Genomic DNA, 19,323 nt, shown 5'->3' with positions numbered 1-19,323 from the left:
GTGAATGACTAGGGTAGGGAAAAATTGAATTAAAGGTTAAAAAATACAAATTTTGTACTTATACTTAGGGTTCAAGGGTATGGATGGCACACACATTAAAAAAACAAGTGATTTTGCAAAATTTAATTATTTCACAAGAGAAAAGATTCAAACGTGATACCTCATTTACTTTCCATACTTTTTCATATTTCTTTTAACCATTAGGATTCCTCCTCATTCTTGAAATGATTGTGCAATATTTATTTTAAAAACAAGGCATGTCACATACTAGGGTTTAAGGCAAAATTTGCAAAGTAATAAATATGGTGAGAGAAGGGATTTGAACTTGGGTTTCAATGAACATTTCACTAACACTTAACCAACAAACCAATACCTCATTTATTTTCTAAAAATGAATAAATAATCTCATAAATTAAGGTATGACCCCCAATTCTACTAACCCCTGATTTTTGGGATGTTATAGTATCTAGACCTTAAATCAATCTTGGAGAACACTGAAGCTCCACTTAATTGATCAAATAAGTCTTTGACTCTGGGAAAGGGTTATGTTTTTTTAATGGTGACCTTATTCAACTGAAGATAGTCTATGCACAGGCACATAGATTCATGCTTCTTCTTAATGAACAGAATTGGCATACCCTAAGGAGATCCATTATGCCTGATCAAGCCTTTACTTAATAGTTCTTGAAATTGTTCTTTTAACTCCTTAAGTTCTACTAGTGTCATCCTATAGGGTGGACATGATATAGGAGTTGTTCTAGGTTCTAATTCTATTGAAAATTATATTTCTTTATCCTTAGGTATAACATGGAGTGTAACACCCTGAACCCAGCCCAGACGTTATGGCTGAATTCGGGTGTCACATCGAAGTGCCATTATGGAAACTTTATAGAGTTAGGATCTTTGCTGTTACCAAATCATCTTGTCAAAATGTTTTACCAGTTTTATTTCCTTTGATATGCTAAACTGTTTATGACTTGCGGAAGCTTTTAAAACCTTGGAGTTGAACACGTGTTTTTGAAAAACAATTATTATTTTGAAAACACGTCTTCTTAAAACTAGCAGTTTTTAAGTGAATATATAAAAGCCGAATTAAAAATTATAACCCATAAATGGCCTTACTACAAAACATGAACCCAAAACGAAACTTTAAGTATAAATAAAACTAAATGTAAATTAATTGCAATCGTGTGGCCACCTCCGTGTCCCTCGCAGCACCAAATCGCCTAAAGCTGGGGATTACCTGCACAGTCAAAGTGAAAGAGTGAGTTTATGAAAACTTAGTGTGCAATCCCCTATCAGTCATTCAATATACAACATACAGTAATAGTTTGGGCCTTAACCCTATTCAGAAATAGTACAGAGTTGGCCGTAGCCCAATACAGTAACAAAACAGTACAATAATGCAACCCATCCCAATCCAGCCAACACACCATTCCATACCACCAATACACCATGTGGGGACAAAGTCGACCAACCCAGCCAACGCACCAATAACACAGCAAAGCTGCAAGTAATATCATCACAGCAAAGCTACCAGTATCAGTATATGTGGCAGAGCCACCAGTAACAGTGCACTTCCTCCTTAACAGAATCCCAACCCCATACAGAATGTCATGTCATAAATCATACATGTATGAAGAATGTCATGCTCAGAAGGAACGGTTATATCATATCACAAATCAGTCATTTATCCTCGAGGGGTAAAATAGTCATTTTACCCTATAGGGGTATTTTAGTCATTTAACTTACTTTGGGGTCTAGGTACTCTTATTGACCCATCAGAAGGACTACAATTGCCTCGAGCGACTCGTGTAACCCTAACGGTCCTAATAGTGTAAATGGGCCCAAGGCCCATTATGCGGCCCAAGTAGGGCCATACGCCCATGTGGCCCATCAGGCCCAGAAATTACCACGGCCATGCGAACTACACAATCCAGTCCAGTAATTGCGACCCACTCGACGACCACATAGGCCATTTTCACATGGCTTAAAGTTTACAACCCACAATTCGACAAAATATAATAGCCTATACATGCCAAATGTTCTTCAACAACAAAAACAATACCACAAGATTTCAGCCGGTGTGATGACTTCAACGACGGTCCCGATCACGCAAACAATACGAGTCCGAGAGACCTAAAATGGGTGACAAGAAAAGCACCGAGTGAGTTTACAACTCAGTAAGTCATAAGCATTCATCAATCAACTGATAAAGTTACTACAACATGAAACAATAAACGAGGCTAGGTACTCATCCATATCGAATCTATACCAAGTCATACATCCACATTTCATATTCTACACAACAAGATATTTGAGGCATTTTCACACACTAACTCATTTCCACCACAATCATACAATTTCAATCATCACATAGATTTAAGGCTTACCAAATTCAACCCCGAGCATGAACATATTTTCTATTCGTCATGAGCTCGAGGTACTTACCCGATCCGCTGTCCGGGATTAGCTCGATAATGTCGCACACTCGATTGCCAATTGTAATGCAAGAGCATATAGTGAATCCGCACACTTAGTGCTATATGTATTCAACTCGCACACTTAGTGCTATATAATCAAACTCGCACACTTAGTGCTGTACAATTTTAAACCCGCACACTTAGTGCCAATCTTGTCACCGTGTCCATTTATACCCGCACACTTAGTGCCGAGACCAATACCTTATGTATTTTGCTGCCTTTATACATTCAACAATGGCATCATTCCATACACACACATTTCCATTTACACACCAACTCATTTAAACACATTTGCATATATATATTGATCATTTAAATCAACACCAAATATACGCTTAATGACTTACCTTGTGTTGGGTAAAAGCAGTCCAAGTCGGCTACTCGATGACCTTCGTCTTTCCCTTGCTTGATTCTCCTTCTTTAACTCCTTGAGCTTAATCAATAAATCAACTAGTTTAACCCTCTTGCTAAACATTCATAATTCAATTACACATGCATATGTATGTTTGTATATTCGCAACCATCCTCACTTATTACCCATTTGGTCAACAATCTAAGCCAAGATAAGGCTTCAATATGGTTGCCTCTAACCGAATACATGCACACCAATCTACTTCCTTTGGCCGAATATGCATGTCTATGTGGAGGCCAATTTTACACTTAATACTACACAAAAAAACAGCATACATTTTCCTAATTAACGCATTACATATTGTAGTTCTATACACATCTCTCATTTATTTCATAACCGAAACAACATCACAAGCAAATAGACATCTTAAAATAGTATGCATGTCATACCAATTCATCATGTGCAAACATATATTCATGTAGGTGCAATGGCGAATTCTCAAGTGGCTTATATCCAAATATACACACATATCCAAAGCTTAAATCTTACTTACCATGCAACATGCATGAATCATACTTATGGATATAACATGGCGAATACCACAACACCATACCGTTTCAATTTGGTCATGGTTAAACAAAGAACTTAGTATCTCATTCAAAAATGCTAAAAGAAAATCTAAGAATCCCCAATCCACCATCACATGAATCATTATCAAGCTTGATATTTAGCATGCAATGGCATTAACACCATATTCACTTTGGCGAATTTCATTCCCATGACATAACAAAGATTTGAACCATGGGCTAACAAGAACATCAAGCTAGCAACTAAAATATACATGAATCTCATGGCAAAACATCAAACTTACCTTAATCTAGGTACAAGTATGGCCAAACCTCCTCCTAAACCTCTTCCAAACCAACATGAAACAAGAATTCCTTCCTTCTTCCTTAGAATTTTCAGCCCAAAGGAAATGAAAATGATGAACAAAAATTCTTCTTTCTTTCTCCACACTCACGGCAATGGGCATGCATGAGACCATTTTTTCTTTTTTTTTTTTTGTTCCTTTCATTATTAAATTCCCATGCTCACTATTTTATTTTTTCTTACATACACCATTGTCCCAACATGTTTTATGACATGTTTTTACCCATAATCTCTTGTCATGGCCGGCCACTAACTATTAGGGGGAAATTTCACATGCAAGTCCTCCCTTTGACTACATGCACTATTAGGTCCTTATAGATTAGCCTATCACTTTTCAAAAGTGTCACACAAGTCCTACTAACTGAATTCACATGCTATCGGCTAAATCAAGCTTGAAATTTTCACACATTCATAATTACATATTCTAGACAATAAATATTACGTTCAAACATTTCGGTGACTCGGTTTAGCGGTCCCGAAACCACTTCCCGACTAGGGTCAATTTTGGGCTGTCACAACTCTCCCCCACTTAAGAAATTTTCGTCCCCGAAAATCTTACCAGTAAATAGGTTTGGGTAACGCTCTTTCATAGAGTTCTCGGGTTCCCAAGTAGCTTCTTCCATCCCGTGTTTGAGCCATAACACTTTTACTAATGGAACTCTTTTGTTTCGCAACTCCTTCACTTCACGAGCTAGGATACGAATCGGTTCTTCTTCATAACTCATATCGGCTTGAATTTCAACCTCGATGGACTAATTACGTGTGACGGTCGATCTATAACGTCAAGCATCGAAACATGGAAGACGTTGTGAATCCTTTCAAGTTCGGGGGCAAAATCAAACGATACGCGATTGGACCGACTCGTTCAGATATTTCATATGGCCCGATGAACCTCGGGCTCAATTTTCCTTACGGCCAAATCTAAGCACCTTCTTCCAAGGTGAAACTTTGAGAAAGACCTTGTCTCCAACCCGATATTCAATATCTTTTCTTTTCAAATCCGCATACGACTTTTGCCGATCCGAGCAGCTTTCAAACTTTCACGAATTACTCGAACTCTTTGCTCGGCATCCTTAACCAAATCAACCTCAAGAATTTACCTTCACTAAGTTCAGGTCGAATAATGGGGTACGGCATTTACGACCGTATAAAGCCTCGTAAAGCGCCATCTTAATACTTGATTGAAAGCTATTGTTGTGGCGAATTCAATCAAAGGCGATACCGTTCCCATGAACCACTAAACTCAAGGATACAACATCTCAACATATCCTCGAGTATTTGAATTATCCGTTCGATTGACCATCGGTTTGGGGTGAAAAGCGGTCTTTGAAATGCAACTTGGTACCCAAAGCTTCTTGAAATTTCTTCCAAAATCGCGAGGTAAATCTCGGATCTCTATCCGACACAATAGAAATCGGTACCCGTGTAATCTCACAATCGAGAAGCGTACAATTCGGCTAGTTTATCCAATGAAAAATCCGTGCACGCACGGGATAAAGTGAGCCGACTTAGTTAGTCTATCAACAACAACCCAAATCGCATCCTTCTTACTAGCTGACAATGGTAGCACGGACACAAAGTCCATTGTGACTCGATCCCATTTCCACTCGGGTATCGTGATCGGTGAAGCAATCTCAAGGCACTTGATGTTCCGCTTTCACTTGTTGACATATTAAACATCTCGAAACAAAGTCGGAGATGTCCCGTTTCATACCATGCCACCAAAACCGACGTTTCAAATCGTTGTACATCTTCGTACTCCCCGGGTGGATTGCCATTCGGCTACAATGGGCTTCGTTCAAAATTATTGGAATAAGTTCCAAATTCTTTGGGACACACAGACGACTTCTGAACCTCAAACAATCGTCATCATCGATTTGAAATTCCGAGTCCTTGTTCGGAACACACTCATCCCGTTTTGCAACCAGCTCATCGTCGACTTTCTGAGCTTCACGAATTTGACGTATCAATAATGGTTTGGCTTTCAATTCAGCTACTAACACATTGTCGGGTAGGATAGACAAGTGTACATTCATCGCTTCATAAAGCAAATAGTGATTTTCGCTTAAGGCATCCGCAACCACATTAGCCCTTCCCGGGTGATAATCAATGACGAGCTCATAATCTTTTAACAACTCGAGCAACCGCCTTTGTCGCAGATTTAAGTCTCTTTGGGTCATCAAATATTTGAGACTTTTGTGATCCGAATACACATGGCACTTCTCACCAAATAAGTAATGCCGCCATATCTTTAAAGGCGAATACGATGGCGACCAATTCGAGATCATGGGTCGGATAATTTTTCTCATGTGGCTTTAATTGCCTCGGCGCGCAGGCCACAACTCGCCCTTCTTGCATCAATACGCAACCCAACCCAAGTAGGGATGCGTCACTATAAATGACAAACTCTTTGCCCGATTCGGGTTGCACTAGAATTGGGGCTTGATCAAATAAGCTTTCAGTTGATCGAAACTTTTTCGACATTTCTCCGTCCATTCGAACTTAACATCCTTTTGGAGTAAGCCGTCATTGGCGTGGCTATCGTCGAGAAACCTTTACAAATCGTCAAGAATAACCGGCAAGCCCCAAAAGCTCCTAACGGTAACATTCCTTGGTGGTTTCCAATCGACTATGGCGAATTTTGTTTGGGTCCACCACGACACCGATGCGACACCACGTGCCCCAAAAGCTAACCTCTTTCAACCAAAATTCACATTCTTGAACTTTGCGTATAATCGCTTATCTCGTAAGATTTGCAACACTAGCCCTAGGTGTTCAAGATGCTCGGTTTCATCTCTCGAATAGACCAAAATGTCATCGATAAATACAACTACGAACCGATCCAAGTATGGCTGAAAATTCTATTCATTAAATCCATAAACACCGCAGGGCATTAGTGAGCCCAAACAGCATCACCAAGAATTCGTAGTGACCGTACCTCGTTCTAAAAGCGGTTTTGGTATGTCCGATTCTCGGACCCTCAACCGATAGTACCCGACCTCAAATCTATCTTTGAAAACACCGAGGCTCCCTTTAATTGATCAAACAAATCGTCAATTCGTGGCAATGGATATTTATTCTTTATCGTCACTTTATTGAGTTGACGATAGTCGATGCACAACCTCATGGTTCCGTCCTTCTTCTTCACAAACAATACAAAGCGCCCCATGGAGAAAAACTCGGTCGAGCGAAACCTCTATCCGTCAATTCTTACAATTGAACCTTCAATTCCTTTAATTCCGTTAATGCCATACGATACGGGCTATTGAAATCAGCGTAGTACCGGTACAACCGATGCGAATTCCACTTCTCGAACCGGTGGCAATCCGGCAACTCCTCGGGAAAAACATCCGAATACTCACAAACCACTAGTACCGATTCGAGTTTCCTTTCCGTCTCTTTACTTCCAAACACATACGCAAGGTATGTTTCACACCCTTTTCACATACCTCCGGCGGTCATAGAAGATATTATCATTGGCGTTCCTTTTAAATCGAGAGACTCGACTCGGACTACCTCATTATTTGCACTCCTCAAATCAATGGTTTTCCTTTTGCGATCCACCTTTGCATCATGTACTGATCACCAATCCATACCAAGAATAACATCGAATTCATTAAATGGTAGAAGCATCGATCGGTAGGAAAACAGATTCTCGAATTATTAGAGGGCATCTCTTGCACACTTTATCAACGAGCACGTATTGACCCAAAGGGTTTGACACTCGAATTACGAACTCGAGAGACTCAACGGTAGAGTCTTCTTTGGATGCTAAGGTTTCACATACATATGAGTGAGTAGAGCGGGGTCAATCAATGCAATCACAATAGTATCAAAGAGAGTAAAAGTACCGGTGATAACGTCGGGGAGGATGCCTCCTCTCGTCTTGCGGATGGCATATGCTCTAGCAGAGTACGGGTCTCGGATCGGACAGCCAGTATTAGAGGCTCCTCTCGATTACCACCCCTACCTCCAGAGATTCTCGGGGCCTACCTCCACCGTCGTTCCACTAGGTCTTGCACCTTGCGTCTTATTCCTCTCATCTAGCTCCGTGCAATCTCTAATGAAGTGGTCCTTGAACCGCATCCATAATGAGCCCTATTAATGACTTACCCCAACATTCACCTAGGTGTCGTCTTCCACATTGGGGGCATTCAGTCTCTCTTGACGATTATTGCCCACACTAGCTACTGAAGTAGCTCGGAGTCCGTCAATGGTCGGGCTCTAATGGAAATTCCCGCATCGTCCTCGACTTCTGGTGTCCTCACCGAACCTCTTTACACCGAGAACGGAGCTTTACTCGTCGATCTTTTACGGTAATCTCTTGCTTCAAATTCAGCCTTCTTCTTCTCCTTCCCAAGTTCTTCCGCCTTGCGTGCTCGTTCGACTAGTGTCACGAACTCCTTTATCTCCAAAATTCCCACTAGTAACTTTAACTCTTCATTCAATCCTTCTTCAAATCTTTTGCACATCGCAACCTCATCAGCCACACACTCCCGAGCATACCGACTAAGTCTTACGAACTCATGTTCGTATTCGAGATCTGATCATCCCGCCTTGCTTGAGTTCCAAGAATTCCTTACGCTCGATCGATGAACCGTTGACTAATGTATTTCTTTCGAAATTGGATTGGAAGAAATCCCAAGTAACTCGTTCATTTGGGACTATGGAAATTAAAGTCCTCCACCAATAGTAAGTCGAGTCTCTTAACAAGGATATAGCACACTTAAGACATTCATCGGTGTGCATGACAGTTCATCTAACACTCTAATGGTGTTATCGAGCGAACTCGGCCTTTTCGGCATCATCAAGAACTATGGCCTTGAACTCCCCACGCTTCCTAATCAAGTCCACGGTGGTTTACTCAACCTCACAGGATCGAGAATCGGAGGCATTGCGGGCTCTGGGGTGGAGTATTTAAATTCGGGAATGGTTGGACAGCCGGGTTGGTTCGGGCATATTGCGCGACCCACTCACTCATCATGGTGAAGAAGGCTTGTTTCGCCTGTTCATTTTGATTATTCGCGGATGATCGAGGCTCAACGGGCGTGTCCCTTGCGCAGAGCAGCCGCTACACTTTCAACGTCATCCGCCAAGGGTCTCTCTACCCCGGGTTCCATTGCTAATCAAAACAAAAATTCCAACCGTCGAAGTCATCACATTATTAAGCGCTAACAATTTGGCATGTATAGCTAGACTCACACGCGCTATGGTAGTCCTAGAACCGACTAAACCATAGCTCGATACCAATAAAATTGTAACACCCTAACTTCGAGACCGCGCGATTAGCGGACACGAGGTTAACGGCCAAACCCTCTCAAGATACCAACGGTTTGACATTACCGGTCGGTGGAAAAGCTGCGTCACCGTCGCCTTAAAAATCATATCTCGAGTTTCAAAACTTCGAAGCTGGTTTAAATAAATTTTCACAATTTAGACTCATATACCCATCCATGGATTTATTTTTAGAATTTTGGTTGGGCCAATTGGTACAATTTATTAGTTAAAGTCACCCATGTTACGAGGACCGATCGCTTTCGACCTTCGCGCTACAACTTGAATATCTCCTCGTAATATGGGTGACTTTAACTAATAAACTGTACCAATTGGCCCAACCAAAATTCTAAAAATAAATCCATGGATGGGTATATGAGTCTAAATTGTGGAAAATTTATTTAAAAGCTCGAAGTTTTGAAACTCGAGATATGATTTTAAGGCGACGGTGACGCAGCTTTTCCAATTTGACCGTAATGTCAAACCGTTGGTATCTTGAGAGGGTTTGGCCGTTAACCTCGTGTCCCATAACAAGGCCGGTCTCGAAAGTTAGGTGTTACAAAAAGAGCACTTGCCTTAGTCAACGGATGTGGTTTAACCCACCAATAATATTAATCGAAGGTTGGCCACACCCTCTTTTGCCGAAAAGCTGCATCATCGAGGGAATCCATTAACAACAATCGCATAAACCAAAGACTTGAATCGATACCTATTGCCTACATAAAACTCAAAACTAGAGATAGGGCATTCGGCCAACACCCCATTATATTAGCCCACATACTTACCTTAAATTAAGTGATAAGGAAACAGTTTCGACAGCTAAATATCACCAAAAGCTCCTTCATTTCTCGAGGAAATTCAGAGAATCACAAGAATATCCCACATGAAAGAAGAGGACAAGAATCGACTATAAAGAACAAGAGAAGGGAGGACCATTCGGCTTTAAGTAGAGGTAACATAAAAAAGATTAAAGAAACCAGCAAGAATTGAATGTACCTACAATAGTCGTCAGGCCATAATCATGATAAAGAGATGAGGAGGAGAGAATCAGTCATGAACCAATGGCTAAACCGAAATGGATGAACAAGGGGAGGAGAAGAGGCAGTGAGCAATCAATTACCAACAAAAGGGAGTAAAGAGTGAAAGAGGAAAAGAAGCAGAGAAGAGGGAAAAGAGAGGTTCGGCTAGGAGGGAAAACCGAAGGATAGTGTAATGGGGAAGAGCAAAAGTGTATTCCGCCAGAGAAAAAAATGCCAAAAGAGGAAAAATGACCAAAAGAAAAACTGAACAAGGAATACTTCCCTTTAAGGAATTACAGCTAAAATTTTGAGTAACTAGAACCCAATTCGGTACTACCACCTCCACACCCTCTAATTCCTTGATTTTCTCCCAATATCCCTCCCTGATTCTCTCCATAAATCACTCCAACATCCCATTCAAACTCTCATGAACAATTCAACCTGAAAGTCTCAGTCCAACTCCACTACCTACCCAGCTCAACAGAAAAATAAATACTCCACTGTGCAACTCAAGACTCGAACCCAAGTCCCCTAGCAGAAGCAACACGCCACCTTGCCACGAGACCACACCCTCTTTTTGTGTCATGAAAAAAGAACTATTATTTACATGGCCTATATGACAATGTCCAGATTCATTTAAGAGCAACACTAAAAATTTTGCAAAAGCCAAGACTTGGACCCAGGTTTCTCAAACACTCCCAAACACACTGAAATCATTAAGCCAGTAAAGCAAACATGAAATTTGTGTCAGATAATACCAAATCAAAGACTCTAAATTTTTGGGGCGTTACATGGAGTTCGTCAGGGAACACATTTGTAAATTTCTTTACTACCAACACTTTGTTGACTTCTCTTCTATACTTGGGTGTGTGCATGATATACGCCAAGTAGGCATCTGCGCCCTGAACAATCAATTTTCTTGTGATAACTGCAGCTATAATCCTATTTGCCACTTTTGACTTTTTCCCAAATAACAATATTTATTTTCCCTTCAAACTTACTAGACACATGCTTTTAAACCAATAGTCAACCATAACGTTATGCCTAGTCAACCAGTCCAATCCCTATATAGCATCGAACTCATAAAAGCTCAACAGAAGCAAATCTGGAAAAATTATGCACTTGCCCATAGCTAAAAGATAATTTCTCATTAACTTGTTCATTATAGTGTTTTGCCCCAAAGGATTCGTCCAATATATTGATGTCAAAACATTTCACCTTGAGACTTAGACCCTCTATGACTTTTGTACATACATAAGAAAGAGTAGACCCAGGGCCAATCAATGCATAAATTTCATTACCGTGGAAATAAAATTACCAGTGATGGCTTCAGATAGGTCTGCGTCTTCCTGGCTTTATCATCTAGGCCCATGCTGATGTGCCAAAACTCATTGTATCAATTTTTTTCCTTTGTGACCCTTAGATCGAGCTGGACTTAGTCGCCATTTTTGATCTACTTTCTTCTTGGTATTTTGGTGGGCTTATTACTGATTGTTCTGTAGTGTACCTAGACTTGGTTGGTAAATCTTTTATCATGTCGTCTTTAGACCCACAACTGAAACAAGCCCCAAACTTCTTTCTGCACTCACCTCTATGATTCCTACCATAGAATTTATAGTCCCTTTTCTCTATTCGGGAATCGCCACAACTTGCCATAGATGTAGTTGGCCTAAGGGATCCCTTACGCTTGTGTGTGATTCCCCCCTTGAAGTTGGAAAAGGGTGATCCTTTGGCTTTTTAAAGATCGAGGGAGGTGGAGGACTTGAACTTCGTCTCTTCATTCTTTCCTTCTCATAATTCCTACTCTTGTACTTAAGGATTGATTCCGTCTTATAAGTTGTAGCCGTCATTTCAGACAGGGTCTCATACTGAAAGGCTGCCACCAAGGCTTAAGCCGTGTGGTTTTCTCGATTTGGTCTGTTTTGTCCCTTTTTAGCTCGTTTTTGTCTCCTTTTGACCCCTGGTGCTCTCCTGAGTACAAAACATGAAATAACCGGATTAAGAGCACCAAAATCCACAAATCTAATAGTAAACATCCATAAATATGCTACGTATTTGGGGTAAAAACATGTATTATTTGGCGTTTATCAAATACCCCCACACTTAAGCATTTGCTTGTCCTCTAGCAAACTTCTCACTTACTACTAGAATTCATTCTTTTCAATCACATAATCATTACTAATAATGTTACAAACTATTCCACAGAAATTTATACCATGAGAATTTAACTATAGGGGCATTAAAAGCCTCAAACAATCTAAATCGGATATCTCGATAATAAAATTATAGGTAAGCTCCTTCCTTTAAGTAATTAACTTTAGTCCTAAATATACAAGAGATGACATCCTCATTAAAGATTCACTCAAATCACTCAAAGTGTTTAAGGGTCAAGATTAAGCACTCGATTGTCTAACATGAAAAGTTATTACCATAGGCTTGCATGAAAATCAAATCTCCACCACTTGTAAATGATATGACACACTAATCAAAAGGTCTTTGCATCGTTGTAATGGGGTTTAGGTTACAGGTATGGATACTGGTTGAAGAACAGGGGTTAGAATCGAGATAATTTCAATATGTTACCCCACTATCAAAAACTTAATCACTGAATCACAAACAAAAACTTAATCACTGAATCACAAACAAATAGCTAGAACTATTTTACATGAGTTCATGACAACTTTAGCTTGCTGAGAATTACACACACATTTTTTTTAAGAACAAATCAAGTTAATACAATATAGAAATTATACTTCATGATTCAGTAACAAAAAATGTTGAACATAGTGAGGTAACAATATTAAATTTAATCTCGATAAAAGGGTCAAATTAAGTAAGAGGATTTTAACAATAATGGGTTAATGGGTTAATGACGAGGGTTAATCAATGAAAAAAGGGTTAGTAGGACCAATGGGGGTTCACTAAGGGTTTAATTATGTGGGAAGGCTTTTTATGGAGTAAGTGGGTTAAATCCTAAGTTCCTTTATCATCTCAGTATATCAAATCATACGTGTGATCTTGACAGGTATAATCAAAGCAAGTTCTAGAATAACAGTTCAATGTTGACACACTCAAACCACAAAAGAAGTGAGCAAGAAAGAAAGCTATATGCTCAAAAGGCTCAAAAATCTCACCAAAAATTTGGGTTTTTGATGTTATTCCTGTATACTTAAGATTTCAAGATAATACCTCAATTCAGGAAAATAACCTAAAAATTTTAGTTCTCAAATTATCAACTTATCATGCTTGATTCTCTAATGTCCTATAATTAAATAATCATGCATAATTCCCTTGGTCTAATTCATGACATATCAATAATAATTATAGGTCAATCAGAATTCATTCGATCAGGATTATGAGAACATCACTTAAACACAAGACCAAATTCAGGGATTTGAGAATAATGCAAAAAGTTAGATTTCATGTTTACCCCCCATACTTAAGATGTACATTACCCTCAATGTACAAAGATAGACTATTCAACATAAAGAAAATCATAAGAGGGAAAGAGGTGAAACTCCCTGTTAGAAGGATGTGGAGCTTAATTCTAAGGATGGAGTGTTTGGGGAAAATGGTAGCGGCGACTGTTTTTAGCTAGATGAAGAAATTAGGTTGTTGAACATGGCACTCATTAGGTATTGTTCCCTATTTGTTTCCTCATTCCATAAAATATTCCTAGCAGCTTTGCTTGGAAGTCTGTAGAATCATGAGGAGCTTAGTAAGAGTTGGTGTGGAAGAAAGCGTAGTGGAATTACTTGTTAGAAGGACCAGAAAAGGGAAAAAAATAAAATTTACTAATATAGATATGTCTTTATAATAAAAAATAAACATAAAAATCAAAATCAAAATAGAAATAAAAATAAAAAAAGATAAGAGGATTTAATGATCCTCGTCGGTAGGGCCCTCAGGTAGTGGTGCTGGAGTGGCATGTGGAAGTTTTGGCACAACTGCTGCATCATGGCCTGCATATCGTCCATCTGTCGGTTCCGTTGCCAATCTTGCCCGTGGATCATCTCGAACAGTGTAGTGTAGTACTGCTCGAAGTGGGCGAGTCGGTCAGAAAGATATGCCAATGAAGCAGCTGCAGGAACTGGTCGTTCCCTTGGTGGCGCGGTCGAAGGCTCCTCGTGCTGTGGGGGAACATCATCAAGAATGTCCTTAAGATCCTCCTCGTCAATGGCATGCGAGAGATGGTACTGTGGAGGATCGGTCCCACGTTGGTGCTCAATCATCCGTATGTGTAACATAGTCGTGATGCCCTGTAGGGACATCTGACCTATCAGGGTAAGCGCTGATGACTGAGCCGCGGTGTTGAGAACGCCGAAGTGTCTGGCAAGGCACATCACGTAGGGGCCGATGGAGATCACTCCCTTCCTGTGCCGCTCGGTTTGATGGCAAATGGCGAAAACAATGAAATATGCCAAGTCGGTCACGTGTGCATTCGCCATGCATCATAGATAGTAGGTGTCATGGGTGTTGACGACACTTGTGCTCTCTCTCCTCCCAGCCAATGTGTGAGCCAATATGGCATGGAGATAGCGGAGGGAAGGGGGGAGAGTTGAGGCCTTCGAGCAACTGGGGTTGTAGGTGAAAAAAGTGGTGCCAAAGCCTTCCAGCACAAGGAGGGGGAGATGTGGATATTCGTGGGAGTGCATTCATGTCCTCCTCCTCCATAAACTCATCGGTGTAAGGTCCTAGAGCTACTCCAAACTCTGGGACACTTATCACACGAACTAGGCTGCCTAATCAGAAGTGAATAGTGCTTGGGTCATTATTGTTCGTCATCACCACCGTTCCCATGGGTCGGTGGACAGGAGGGTGCGGATGGTATCAGCGAGCTGGACTTGCTCTACGGCAGCCCATTCGATTCAGCGACCTATAGTGATGGGTCGTGCGCGGAGTATCTGAAATAGCTCCTCCTGTGAAGCTTGCAGGAATTTCAAGGAACGGCTGCCGATCTTCGGCTATAGCTCATACCGAGGAAGAACCCGGTTCCCTACGTCTTTTTAAGGAAGGGACCGCGGCCTTCTTGCCCTTTGATGACGACATAATATACCTAAAAGTATATAATTATTGATAGAATCCAAGATACATCAATAGTTAAGCAATAGGCCTAAAAAAAGTATATGCAATTTAGTGTTTTAAATAAGTCAAATATAGAAAATTCTAAAGTAAATTCTTAACTTGTCTAAAACATATTGGTAATAGTAACAATATCTATATAAAGCATGAAAAATACTAATGTAACAACACAAATTGGAAAAAAACAAGGATAAGAAAGTGAACCAATGGCTGTTGTAAGGTAGTGCACGGGTGTGTGATGGCGAGCACGGGCGTGTGACGCGGAGAGAAAACCGTGTGGTAGGAAAATAGAGGGTATAGTGAGGGGAAAATGGGGATTAATGCAAGTGGAGTGACTTTGAGGGTGGTTTGGGGGTTGGGGAAGTGAGAATCTAGGGAATGGTGGCCGGAATAGGGAGTAAAGGTTGGGGGAGGGTGGATTTCGGCTAGGTTTTTGATAGGAGGAAGAAGATGAACAGTGGTTTCTTTATTTAGGGGAGGGGCACACAACTTTGGGCCATGCCAGTGTACTGTGTGGGTAGCCCGTGTTTTTCGAATTTTTTCAAATGTGGTCGTGCCCGGCTACTATCACACCTCATGTGTCTTCAGCGTGTGTGGCAGACGGCCATGTCGTACTGCCGTGCCTAGCATTGTTCGGTTCTCCTACGCCCGTGTGTTATGGTACCACGCCCGTGTATTGTTGTACACGGCTGAACATGCCCGTGTCAAAAAAATAGAATCGAGCCCTGTCCCTGGCACGCCTGTGGTTTTCTATCCCACGCTCGTGTTATTCCTATCAAGTTCACCCACGGCCATGTCACATGGCCGTGGGGATTTATCGCACCTCGTGTTTTGGGGAAATCATGTCCGGCTTCAACACGGTCGTCTTACATGGCCGTGTCTCTTCCCCTGTTTGGCCACGACTTCAGGCACGCCCGTGTGCCTGGTCGTGTGTGCTGAAAAACTTTGCAATTCAAAGATAAAGTTGATGATTTGAAGTGTTAGAAATTAATTAAAAAAAATCAAAATATGTTAGTGCTCGGGTTGCCTCCCGAGAAGAGCTTATTTATAGTTTATACTCGACTTACCTCTCTGTTGATTTATCATGGTGGTTTGAGGAGTTCATACTCTTCGTTCTTGCTGTTAATCTTAAAATAAGGTTTTAATCGGGTGTTGTTTACCTTAAAAGTGCCGAACTTGGGATGACTCACCTCCACCGTACCGAATGGAAAAATACTAAGTACCGTAAGAGGGATTTCCTCATTCAGTGTGGTAGTGATAATGTGAGGATCGATGGCATCTAGTAAGACTTTATCGCCTACCTTAAGTTGATTAAGAGAGGTATCGGGCTTGTTTTGGCGTAGTTTCGGTTTATCATGTGTTCTCGGTTTGTGTTCTCGCCATTCGTCAAGCTCCTCTATCCGTAGCCTTCGTTCTTCATGAACGTCTTTATTCTTTTCATGATAGTAGCGCACTGTCTTTGTTGTCTTGGTTTGAGAAGGTTCCTGCAAGGACGATTGAATATTAGTTTTATCATCGATAGGTTTTATAGCATTATCCTGAGTCTTAGGGGTTTTGACTGAGTCGCGTACTTGGAGCGTTACTCTGTCGTCACCTGCACGAAGTGTTAGCTCCTCTGTGCCTACATTAATAATGGTTCTGCTAGTTTCTAAAAAGGGTCGTCCTAAAATTAAAGGTACCTCGTTATCCTCATCCATATCTAAGACGACAAAGCCTACTAGGTAAATAAGTTTATCAATTTTAACGAGAACATCTTCAATAATACCATTAGGAAATCGAACTGTTTTGTCAGCCAATTGTATGCTCATCCTAGTCTGTTTGGGTTTACCGAGACCTAGTCGTTTAAACATTTTATACGACATAACATTTATACTTGCCCCTAGATCAGCTAAAGCATTATTCACAGATAAACTACCAATTAAGCAAGAAATTGTAAACTCCTTGGATCTTTCAATTTGTTAGGTAGCTTATTCTTCAGAATAGCTGAGTAGACTGCATTGAGTTCCACATGCGATGTAGCGTCTAATTTCCTTTTATTAGCCAGAAGTTCCTTTAAGAATTTTACTGAGTTGGGCATCTGCGAAAGAACTTCAATAAAGGGTAAGTTAATATGTAATCTCTTTAAGAGTTTGACAAACTTACTGAATTGTTCTTCTGTTCTGTCTTTCATCATCACTTTAGGATATGGCACACGAGGTTCATAATTCGTACTTACTTGTTTAGGATCATCATCATTTACCTCTTCTCGACCTTTGTTCATCGCGTAATGAATCCTTCCTTATCTTGGGCACTAATTGCATTGAGGTGTTCCCTCGAATTAGGTTCCGTATTACTTGGTAAGCTACCTTGTGGTCACTCAGAGATTAGTTTGGATAGCTGGCCTATCTAAGTTTCGAGTCCTTGGATCAATGCTTGTTGATTCTTAAGTGTTGTCTCAGTATTTTGGAAATGGGTTTCTGACACCGAGATGAATTTTGAAAGCATCCCTTTAAGGTTCTTCTTCTTCTCTTGTTGATAAGGTGACTGTTGAAAACCCTGAGGATTTTGTGGCTTTTGATTCCCTTGACCTCCCCAGGAAAAATTTGGGTGGTTCCTCCAACCTGCATTATAGGTATTACTGTATGGGTTATTTTAAGATCGAAAGTTATTGTTACCCATATAGTTGACTTGTTCTTCTTCAGTTGTAGGATTGAAGGATTGGTATTCTGTATGCACACCTCCTCCGCTTGAGTCACGGTCATTATTGGATGTACCTGCGTAGAACCAAGAAAACTATCAATCTTTTTATTGAGAAGTTCTGCCTGATTAGAGAGCATGGTGACTGAATTGATGTTATAAACGCCGGTTGTTTTTGTTGGCTTACTCCTCATGACTTGCCACTGATAATTGTTCAGTGACATCTCCTCTATGAATTCGTAGGCATCTTCTGGTGTTTTATTGTTTATGGTTCTACTAACAGCTGCCTCAATCATTTGTCTTGTCGAGGGATTCACACCATTGTAGAACGTTTGAACCTACAGCCATAAAGGTAACCCATGGTGAAGGCACCTTCTCAATAGATCCTTGTATCTCTCCCATGCATCGTAGAGTGTTTCTAAGTCCATTTGCACAAAATAAGAGATATCATTGCGTAATTTAGTTGTTTTAGCTGGCAAAAAATATTTTAGTAAAAATTTCTTGATCATTTGCTCCCAAGTAGTGATAGACCCTCGTGGTAACAAGTTTAACCACTGTTTAGCTTTGTTTCTCAATGAGAAGGGAAATAACCGAAGACAGATGGCATCATCAGAAACGCCATTGATTTTGAATGTATTGCAAAATTCCAGGAAATTTACTAAGTGAGTGTTGGGATCCTCATCCTGCAAACCATCAAACTAAACAAACTACTGTATCATCAGAATAGTGTTAGGTTTTAATTCAAAATTATTCGCAGCAATAGCAGGTCTAACTATACTTGATTTAGTTCCTGTTAAAGAGGGTTTAGCATTGTCATACATAGTACGTGGAGCAGGATTTTGATTAGCTGCAATTGCAGGAGGCAGCTGATTGTCTTGGTTTTCAGCCATCTCGTCGGTTGGAGGTTGAGTATTGTCTTCTTGTTCGTTTTCTGTGTATCGTAAACTACGCCTTATTTCTCTTTGATTTCTTCGAACTGTTCGATCGATTTCTTCGTCAAAAAGTAAGGGTCCTGACGGGTTTCTTCTAGTCATAAACTATAAAAACCTTTCAAGAGAAAGAAAAACTAAATTAATAAATAATAATTAAATTAAACTAAATTGCAAGAAAAATAAATGGCTAAAGTAATAAAAATTTAGTGTTCCTAATATTTCAATTCCTCGGCAACGGCGCCAAAAACTTGATCGCAGTGATTTGTAACAAGTAATAAATTTTTATAATGAAGATCAAGCCTAGACTAACTATTATCACGATGAAAAGGCAAGCGCACCTATCGAACAATAGTATAGTAATGGCAAGACCAGGATGTCGTACCTAAGGGAACCAAAAGTACTAATAATAACTATATTTTTATTATCTAGCCTAAGAATAAAAGGGTTTGTTTATTAAACTAATTATCTAAACTAATTAACTAATTTAATCAAAGCAAAGAGAATGTTTGGAAAAGGACTTGAAGAAAAGCAATTGATAAAGACGACACCCACAGAGGAATCCACCTAGATTTCAC

General features: G+C 40.3%; 1 non-coding gene across 1 annotated transcript; it reads left to right on the top strand.

Moving 5' to 3' along the window:
- The first annotated feature begins 18,170 nt into the window (after positions 1-18,170).
- LOC128279698 (small nucleolar RNA R71) lies at positions 18,171-18,277 on the top strand. Its single transcript, XR_008269896.1, has one exon. It is a non-coding gene; the product is annotated as a small nucleolar RNA R71 (small nucleolar RNA).
- The last annotated feature ends 1,046 nt before the right edge of the window (positions 18,278-19,323 follow it).

The sequence above is a fragment of the Gossypium arboreum genome, chromosome 8, assembly GCF_025698485.1.
Source record: "Gossypium arboreum isolate Shixiya-1 chromosome 8, ASM2569848v2, whole genome shotgun sequence".
Classification (NCBI taxonomy): Eukaryota; Viridiplantae; Streptophyta; class Magnoliopsida; order Malvales; family Malvaceae; genus Gossypium; species Gossypium arboreum.
This window is presented reverse-complemented; position numbering and strand designations above follow the sequence as displayed.